Source organism: Arvicanthis niloticus, chromosome 8, assembly GCF_011762505.2.
Source record: "Arvicanthis niloticus isolate mArvNil1 chromosome 8, mArvNil1.pat.X, whole genome shotgun sequence".
Classification (NCBI taxonomy): Eukaryota; Metazoa; Chordata; class Mammalia; order Rodentia; family Muridae; genus Arvicanthis; species Arvicanthis niloticus.
In genome coordinates this window covers 72,386,705-72,396,575 of record NC_047665.1, presented here as the reverse complement: position 1 = coordinate 72,396,575, position 9,871 = coordinate 72,386,705, and the positions used below count along the sequence as shown (strand labels likewise).

At 44.9% G+C, this 9,871-nt stretch overlaps 1 long non-coding RNA gene across 1 annotated transcript; it reads right to left on the bottom strand.

The window, feature by feature from the left end:
• Positions 1-248: 248 nt before the first annotated feature.
• Positions 249-9,081, bottom strand: LOC143443377 (uncharacterized). The gene is made up of 4 exons (XR_013112320.1): positions 8,640-9,081; positions 8,396-8,481; positions 1,608-1,766; positions 249-1,522 (listed from the first exon to the last, which is right to left on the bottom strand). It is a non-coding gene; the product is annotated as an uncharacterized LOC143443377 (long non-coding RNA).
• Positions 9,082-9,871: the final 790 nt, after the last annotated feature.

Here is a 9,871-nt window from a genome sequence, read left to right as displayed (position 1 = left end):
ATCAGGAGTCCACGGTCATCCTTGGTTACATGGCAAGTTTGAGTCCAACCTGAGCTATCGCTCTGTCTCAGTTAGAATGCCTATCGCTGTAATGAAACATCATGACCAAAAAGAAGTTGGAGAGGAAAGGGTTTATTTGGCTTATGCTTCCACAGCACTGTTCATTATCAAAGGAAGACAGAACAGGAACACAAACGGAGCAGGAACCTAGAAGCAGGAGCTGATGCAGAAGCCATGGAGGGGTGCTGCTTACTGGCTTGTTCCCCATGGATTGCTCAGCTTACTTTCTGATAGAACCCAGGACCACCAGCCTAGGAATGGCCCCATCCACAATGGTCTGGGTCCTCCTTCACCAATCATTTACTAAGAAAATGCCCTGCAGCTGGATCTTATAGGGCTTTTTCTCAATTGAGGTTCTCTCGTTCAGATAAGTCCAGCTTGTGTCAAGTTGACATAAAACTATCCAGCACACTCTGCAAAACGGTAAATGAAAGGGTGGGAAAGGAAGAGAATGAAAGGGAAAGAAATTAAGGACAGAAGTTGAGGAGAAGGAAAAGGGAACCCCTGAGTACTAGTGGAACCTTGGTTATCTTCCAGAAACATCTTAAAGACTCATGAAGCTTTCATCTTCATCTCTTAGAACAACAGGCTGGCCTGCTACTGGGCCACACGGGTCTTCAGCTCTGCTGACAAATGCCTTCCGCTGACAGAGCGTCCCGAGTCGGTGGACACAGGGAAGCTTCCGCTCCTTGTTTGAACAAGCTGCAATATTCTGATGCCACAAGCCTTGAGGGTCCTTTAACTTTGGAGGTCCTCCATTTTTTAATTTGAGGAGACTCTGACGTGGGCTGGGAGAACCATGTGTGTAGCATCCACTTTAGAAGTCAAAACTCTTGGACACTGTAGTACTTTTCCTTCTATCCCTGCTACACATTGACACCTGGCCTGACCCATTATCCATCCATGGGCCGCTCATTCCCATGCCTGAATCATGAGCCACAGAGAACTGCCAGAGTCACAGCATGGAATGTGGACCCAGAGCAAATTCTCACCAGGTTGCGATGCTTTTAAGGCACTTAAACATCTCCCTGCTGCTCCGTTTGAGCACCTGTGGTTCAAGACTATTTTAAGAAACAAATCTCTTGGGTTGCATAACCTTTGCTTCTTCTAGATTCCTATAGGTCACCTCCAGAATGGACTTCCTGCACTCAATAGTCCTTACGCTTGCTTCAACTCAAATCTCATCCTGTGGCTACAGCTCAGAGTCAGGGCAGGATGACAGCCTTTGGGTGTCATGTTGATGTTCTAATGTATAAAAGGCACAGAGAATTTTAAAAGTTATAAAGAAAAAAATTTGGGGGACTGGAGAGATAACTCGGGGTTTAACTTCTTCCAGAGGTCCTCAGTTCAATTTCCAGCAACCACATGGTGGCTCACGACCATCTGTAATGGGATCTGATGGCCCTCTTCTGGTGTGTCTGAGGACACCGACGGTGTACTCATGTACATAAAATAAATAAATCTTTAAAAAAAAAAAATAAAGGATTTGATCAGTGTTCATCCACAATATGGCACATTCACAAAGATGCCTCTGGGAAAGCACCAACCTGATTCTAGTTGTTTTTGTTCCTAGACAAGTGTGTGACAGTGGTTCATAGCACCAGATCCTCAGCTGCAGACTAGTTCTTCAAAGGAGCAGTAACAGAGAGGGCAAAGTGGTACAGCAGACATGGGCTGATATTTTAGTACGATTGCTAAATCACCAGCTGTAGAAAGAAAAGGATTCACAGATAAATATCAGGGGAAACATGGCTATGCCTAACCTACAAGAACAAACCATTTTCTCAGCCAACAACAATATACCTCTCACCCCATACTGCATTCCACTCTAAAAGCTGTAGTTAACTTAATTCATTTCATATTCAAAATAACCAGACAATTTGAATACATACCTCCACTTCCCAAATAAGAAAACGGAAACCCAGAGATGTCCACTCACTTCCCCAGGTACCAAAACTACTGTTTAGTGATGCAATCCTACCCAAGCTATCCATCTACTTAATCCCAACCCATTATGCCCAGGAGCCCCAGAAAGATGGCAGACAAAGGCTTCAAACATGTCAGTTCAGCGCTGTATTTGAGTCACTCTAATAGATTATTTCTTTCTCTTACACACTCTTCGCACATTCTCTGAAGGTCAGGCCCCAACTGCTGCCGCTCTGCACATGTGGACAGCAGCTGTCCCAACCTCACCTTCTCCTTTTTTATTAGTACTAACTCATGGGTTCAATTCATGCTGCTTATACGAACACAGGTGTGCAAATTCTGGCAAGAATGTGGAGAAAAAAAGAATGCTTGTTCACTGTGATGGACTAGTGCAGCCATGGCGGAAATAAATGTGAAGGTTCCTCGGAAAACCCAAACTAGACCTACAATGTGCCCGGCTCTACCTCTCTGGGCAGGGGCTCTTCATCCCAAGGAGCTCCTTGAACATCCATGTTTGTTGCCACTTGGTTCCCAATGGCAAAGAAATCACACCCACCTTCGTGCCCATCACCAGATGAGTGGGTCATGAACACAGGGTACATACACACCACGGAACTTTATCCAGCCAAACAGACAAATGAAATTTGCAGGGCACTAGATAGAACTAGAAGATAATGTGTTGAGGTAAGCCAGATTCAGAAAGACAAATACCACATGTTCTCTCTTACTTGCAGATCCTAGCTTCTAAATGTTATGTATGTGCATATTCATATAGAAGTAAGTATCTGTCTAGACGGAAAATTTGAAAAGGGGCAACTTGAGGGGTGGGTTTGGGGATGGCGATGGGGAGGGTAACAACACATGTGAGTATGGAAGTGGGAAGAGCGTTATCAGAGATGAAAGTGTGTAATGGGGGCAGGGATTGGAAGCGCAACAAAACTGAGGCTAGGAAAATGCTTCAAGAAAATCTGCCACTCTGTAAGCTAATTAAAACATAAAATAAAGTAAAAAGAAATTAATTCAAGAAGTTACCAAAGTATTCGATGGGGGAAATGAAAGTTTCTTAAAAAAAAATTAAGAACAAAAGGCATGAATTCTAGCTTGGGAACTGCAAGCAAACCTTGAAAAAAAAGTGTTCACCTCCGAGGTGGGGGGGGGAGGGGAGAAAGATAACCCTGCAGAGTTGAAAGCATCAGTGACAGAGGACCAGAGCTCACAGATAAGGGACTGGAGATGGGCCCCAGGATAAAAGGGAGTCAGGTCAGTAAATAGCATAAGAAACCCAAGTGACAAAAAACATCCAGAGAGAAGATAGACTCCTTGTCTGCTGGAAAGCAGCATTTTCCCACCAGAAGGAGTGATGTAATCAACCCCAAGCTGAGGATAAGAAGTGAATTAAAACCTGCCTGAAGTCCCCCCTCCGCCACCAGCTTCTACACCCGAAATAGGAAACTTCACTTTTTTCTTTTCTTTTTTGTTTCTTTGTAGCGCTACAGTTGGAAACCAGGGCCTCATGTACAGTAGACGAACACTGCTACCGAGCTACCTCCACTAGCCTAGGAAACTCTGCTTACAGCCAACCCACAAAATGGAGTGAAACCCTACTGACTAGTACTTAGCAGCCTAGACCCTAGAATGAAGCTAGACATCCTCGTTCCTGAAGCTGGCTGCTACAGTCATGTGTCCTGAGGAAATGCCTCCACTGAAGGGAAAATTAGACTGCTTCCAAAGGCAAGGAGAGACAGCAGGTGTTATCCCAAATAGATGCAAAGGGTGTCCCCTGGAGTCGGTGGAAAGGAGGAGAGAGAGACAGTACCATCACATGAATTAAGCCTCAGCCACTGGTTTCTCATTCCTACACAAAAGAGTTCAGCCCTGGTGCCATGTCATGGCCACCACTCAAGCCTGTCACCTATCACATTCCCTGGACTATCAATATAACTTCCCCTCTCACCTACCTCACCTGCCACCAGAGTGATCCAACCCTCAGATCTGACTGAGTGCCCAAGATTAGTGTGATGCCTAGTGCTATGTGCCTCAGTGTACAGTGTCGTCAGTTCCTTAGGAAAGAAATGGTGACATTTCCTGCTTAAAAGCCCCTCAGAGCTTCCCACAAACTTCAGTGGCCAAAAAACAGTGGGCCAAGTCCTGCCTGCACACACACACACACACACACACACACACACACACACACACATCTTGCAAAGCCTTGGGCATCTCCTACCTGGCCTGGTTCAGAAAGCTCATTAGACCCTATGACATGGCTAGAGAACCAAAAATCTAAACATGGTGAAACATAAAAGACCCTTCCTGCTCCTGCCCCACCTACCTCCACTCTCTGCTGATCTCCTTGCCCTGGGCTTTTCTCTCCAGTCTGAGAATGATCAGCAGCCTTGAATCTGCCCAGCAACTCCCTGATGTGCTGCTCTGGCCCCCCATCCTAGAGTACTGGCCCCTCACCAAAGCCCCTCACTCAGCGTCAGGCTCCACCCACAGGCTGTAAGCACAGCAGACTATTTAATTAAGGACTCAGTCTCTTCCTCACCTCTTTTCCAGCCCCACTCATATCCCACCCCAGAGCCTGGAGTCAAACCTTGAGGCCTTTAGTTCTGAACAGAAGCTTTATCACAGAGCAATCCCTACCCTCACTCCCAACTCATCCCTCCTACTCCTGCTTCACCTACACTATGCTCAGGATTTAGCTTCGAACCAGAGCACCCCATCCCTTCCTTCTCAACATCAACTGTGGCTCTACTTCTAAGAGCCCGCTCAGCTGGAAGCTCCTATGGAAGTCTTCACACCTGGCCATCTCTAGTCCAGCAACAGGCCTGGCATATTGTCAACATATTATCACTAACAATTAATGAAGTAATGGTTAACACAATATAAATAAGTAATAAATATTTATCACATTTATTCGTTACTAAGGAGGGATTCATTTCATGTGCATTAATCCTCTTAAATTTTTACAACTATTTGTGTGTGTGTGTGTGTGTGTGTGTGTGTGTGTGTACCATATGTATTCAAGCACCCTGAGAAGCCAGAGGATAGCACCAGATTCACTACAGTTACAGGTGGTCCTTGGCAAGACCAGCAAGTGTCCTCTACCACTGAGTCATCTCTCCAATCTCTGTATTAACCTTTAAAAAAAAATCTCAGCTCTCTGTTTATTCGACCCCAGTGTGTGTATGAGTGTGTGTGTGTGAATGTGTGTGTATGTGTGAATGGATGAGTGGATATGAGTGTGAATGAATGACGTGCGTGCGTGTGTGTGTGTGTGTGTGTGTGTGTGTGAGAGTGCAGATGCACATGTGCTCTCCTGAGTTCTGGGATCAACTCCAAAGCCTAATGCATGCCTAGTACATACTCTGCTACTAACCTACACCCCAAGTCCCTCCACTTTTTTAAAAGTTATTTTTATTTTATATGTATGAGTTTTGCCTCCATGTGTGTCTCTGCACCACTTGTGTACCTGGTGCCTATATAGGCCAGAAGAAGGCATTAGATTCCCTGGAACTGGAGTTACAGATGGTTGTAAGCCACCATGTGGTTGCTGGGAATTGAACCTAAGTCCTCTAGAGGAGCAGCCAGTGCTCTTAAACGTTGAGCCATCTCCCCAGTTCCTGCCCTTTGCATCTTTGAAGAGAAATTTGAGCTTAGTAACTTTTAACTCTGTGGTTCTGAAACTACATTATTCTATGAACAATAATAGAAACACTACAAGAAAATTTCTTGCCTATGTCTATAAAAAATTCTTCTTTTTCTTGTCTTCTTCCCTTTCTCTCTCTCTTTCTTTCTTTTCTTCTTTCTTTTCTTCTTTCTTTCTTTCTTTCTTTCTCTCTCCTTTTTATTGCCCTTTCCTTCTCTTGTTCTTTCTACTTTGTTGAGACAGAGTTGACTTTGTTACCCAGGTCAACCTCAGCATCAGGGTGCTGGTATTTCAGATAAACATGGTCATACCAGGCCCTACCACCTTTTGTAATAAATCTGAAGCTATGGAGACAAAGAGTAGACAGTCAGGGCACCACATACTAGAGGAAGCCATGTGTCTCTTTTGAAGCAGAGCAGCTACTTGGGGAACTATCATGGAACCTGAGTTTTCTACCGTTAATGTGAAGGAAAGAACTCTGGGTAGGTTACACTGAGTGGCTGGGAAAGCCCAAGGAATGCATGCATCCCTAAAGCTTCAGAAGGAGCCCTACTGTCAGGACCTTGGCTTACATGAGTCAAGAAAAAAACCCAAGTATTACTGAGAGGATAGAATTCCTGAGAGGATAGAACCCTGAGTTCAGGCTTTTGATCTTCAAAACAGGGAGATAATAGGATGGTGTCCTTTCTGAGTATGGAGTCATCTGTCACTATACCTCTAAGACACAAATATGCCTACAGATTATTGCAAGAAGTAGGCAGAGACTCCTGGCTGTTCTCTCTGCTACCTGCTAAATGATCGTGGGTACAGGTGAATGATAAGGTACAAGCCTTTAGGTAGTTGTCAGGTCCTAACTATTGTCAAACTTCCTTGAGTGACCTTTTAGCATCTGTTACTTCTTCCCTCTATTAGTGACTTGCCTGACCCCATTCACGCAGGTGATCAGAGGGCTGATTTCCACTTCAGTCTCTTCACTGGGTGGGACCCAGGAAAGTCCTCACAGTCTCATCCTGTCCAAACCCCCTACGCAAAGCTCCTCCCTCAACCTGAAGAAACATTCATGTCTAATACAAAGAAACAAATTAGTGAATAAAGTTTAAAAATAAAGAAATGTCAAGTAGATGCCAGAGAAATATCAGGACCTGCAATCTTTCAGGGCCCTCCTCTCCTTTCAGAAAACATTCTTCTCTGGGTGTCTGTTTGCCAGGGTGAAGTCTAGGGGGTCATGGAAAGCTTTCAGTGTGGACTCCCTGACAAAGGAGCTTAAGCCTTTCGTGCAGAGAGCTTTGTCTTTGAGTACATTGTCACCAAGGGCTTCATTTATGAGATGGGAAATCAAATCAGAGAAGACTTAATTCTGGAGGGGATGTGAGCTGGAAGTCTGATTCACTTTCGAATGACTAGAAACTAGGGCTTGGGGAGATTTAGTGACTTCCTGAAGGTCATGCACGCATTTAATAACAAAGGCTCATTGCCTTATACGTTCGAGTCCATAAACACACAGCATATACATCAGTGTGCACATGCATACAATTCCCAAACCTCCAAAAGGCTATTACTAGCTGCTCTAGTCTGTCCCCCGGTACACTGTTACTAAGTGTCTTGGTAAGCTTTGTGCTACTGAAACAAATACCTGAGATAAATCACTGTGGCAAGAGGAAACTGAGTGTGAAGGTGCTTATCTGTAATCCCAGCCCCCAGAAGGCTTCAGCCAGAGGATGGAGAGTCAGAAACCGGCTGAGCTACACGGAGAAACCCTTTCCTCCTAAAAAGAAAATTGAAAAGAAAAGTTTACTTTGTCTCTTGTTTTGGCGATTGCAGCCTGTGGTTGCTTGCAGGCCTGTGGCAAGGTCGTATATCACAGCGGGAATGTGTAACACAGGAAGCTGCTCAGAGATTCCAATGTCCCCTTTGAAGGTGTGCTTCCAATGATCTGGCTTCCTGTCACAAGCCCCCACCTCCCACAGCACAAGCTGGTCACCAGGCCTCAGCTGATGACTTTTGGGGGGGGGGGGTACATGTGTACCAACCATAGGACTAAGGTAGTAAATCAGCCTCTGGGGAATTAACTTAATGAGATGCAAACAATTTAAATGAGGTCCCACAGGGCATTGATCAACCCACGAATATACAGATATCTGGGTCATCCATCCTATTGGTGGAAATGTCTGTGAGAAGCAGGAAAGACAGCCATTCCCAGGAGAGGAAAGTGCAGTAGAAACCTGGCAAGACCCGGAGGAATTCACCAGAGTCACTGGGCTTGAAAGTTACCTGCAATTAAAGAGTCAATACTGGCTCTTTAATTCCACCCCCACCCCCAACCCCAACCAGCCATCCACCTCCAAAAGCTGTGTAAAATAAAAGTCAGTTTAACAAGGAGAAGAAAATAAACAAAGCCACGCAATATTTCTTTTTGTAAAGAAAGTCTTCTCTGAACTAGTGGGTAAAACTCTTGCCATGCATGTCTGAGGCCCACAGGACCCATGTAAAAGCCAGGTGGAGTGCTGGGCACATGTATAATCTCAGTGCTCCTACAGAGAGATAGGAGCTAGATATCCCCAAGAAACTAACTCAGAGGCCAGGTAGTCTGGTGTGCTCACACCCAAACAACAAAGAGTTCTGCCTTATACAAGGTGGAAAGAGAAAACTGATGCCCAAGGTTGTCTTCTGACATAAACACCACCCCCACCCCCACACACAGGGTAAACAAGAAAATGAAAAACAGTTCTAAGAAACATGGTCTGGATTAACCTTGGTTACCTGCTAAGGGAGTTATCCAGTGCTGGAGTGCTCAGGACTAGAAAATCTTGCAAGGGGAAGTGTCAAACACTTTCCAGAAATCGCTTCTGGCAATTTAAAAACAAGAAAGAGATGAATATTGGCAAACCCAACCATGCCTGCTTTCTCCAAGATTAAGCCATGGTAGTAGAGTGTTCATCAGCAGGAGTCATCTCTCTTCTCTCTTAATGAGATCCCAAGCCATTGTGCACCCAGAAATCCTCACCTGCCATCACTTCAGTCCTGATGGCAGGTGGAGAGTGGGTGTGACAGGATCTTGTGACAGCCCTTCATGTTTCGGGGGTGAATATGGCCTGGAAACCCCAGCAAGTTCCAGTTTCAGCTCAAAGAATCCCTTGCCCCATCTGCTAAGTCTTGAGAATAGTTTTCTTCACTATACACCAGCCACAGGGAGAGAGATCACCATTCCAGGACATTCTTCTTTCTTAGTGCTCTGTTGGCCCTGGCAAAGAGTCTCCTTCTGCTTCAGCATACGTGGTGACTAACTGCCTTCCTCAAGAGCCAGGACTCTGAGCCAAGTTTCCCTGAACAACTCACCACCCAGCCAGAAAGGCGCTCTGTTTTAGCCTTTGTGTTTAGAGACAAAAAGATGAGGAAAATTCCCATCCTGTCCTAGCTCATCCCTTCATGGTTCCAAGGTGAAAGATTTTTCCATTCTGTCTATAGCATGCTTTGAATCTGCTGATTGAGTTTCCAAGGTTAGCAGGACTGGGTGGCATATTGGTTTGTTTTTTTTTTTTTTTTTTTTTTTTTTTTTTTTACTTCTGTGATAAAACACCATAACCAAGGCAACTTATAGAAGGTTTATTTGGGCTGATGGTTCCAGAGGGATGACAGTCCACCATTATCCTGGCAGTGAAGCACAGGAGCACACAGATGTGACAGCTGGAGCAGCAACTGAGAGCTTACAGCTTGAATCTCAAGCAAGAAGCAGACAGAGGGAGATAAACTGCCCTGAGAATGTCACAAGGTTTTGAAACTTCAAAGCTCACCCCCAGTAACATGCTTCCTCTAGCAAAGCCACACCTCCTAAACCTCCCCCAAAACAGCTCCACCAACTGGAGACCATGTGTTAAAACATCTAAGCCTATAGGGACATTCTCATCCAAGCAACCACGGGAGGCTTTGTTATTGCCTTTAGCTGATCAGGCTATTTGTCTAGTTATCAAACTTTAGACTGCTTTAGCATTTTCTTATTACCTGGGGAAATAAAATGTAAAGTGTCGCAACACTCATACCTAAAAACGTAGCTGGCTTGTCTCAACCTCCAGTTAGGTTTAAACCTTCTTACATTTGCTACATCTTCATGTCCTATAAAAGCCATCTTATGTGGAGAAAGTTGACTGTAGGCTGGGTGAGCCACCTGCTCCTCTGAAATCCTACTTGAGCTCTAAGTGATCCCCAGCTCTACCAGGTTACTTGTGACTAGTCAGACAG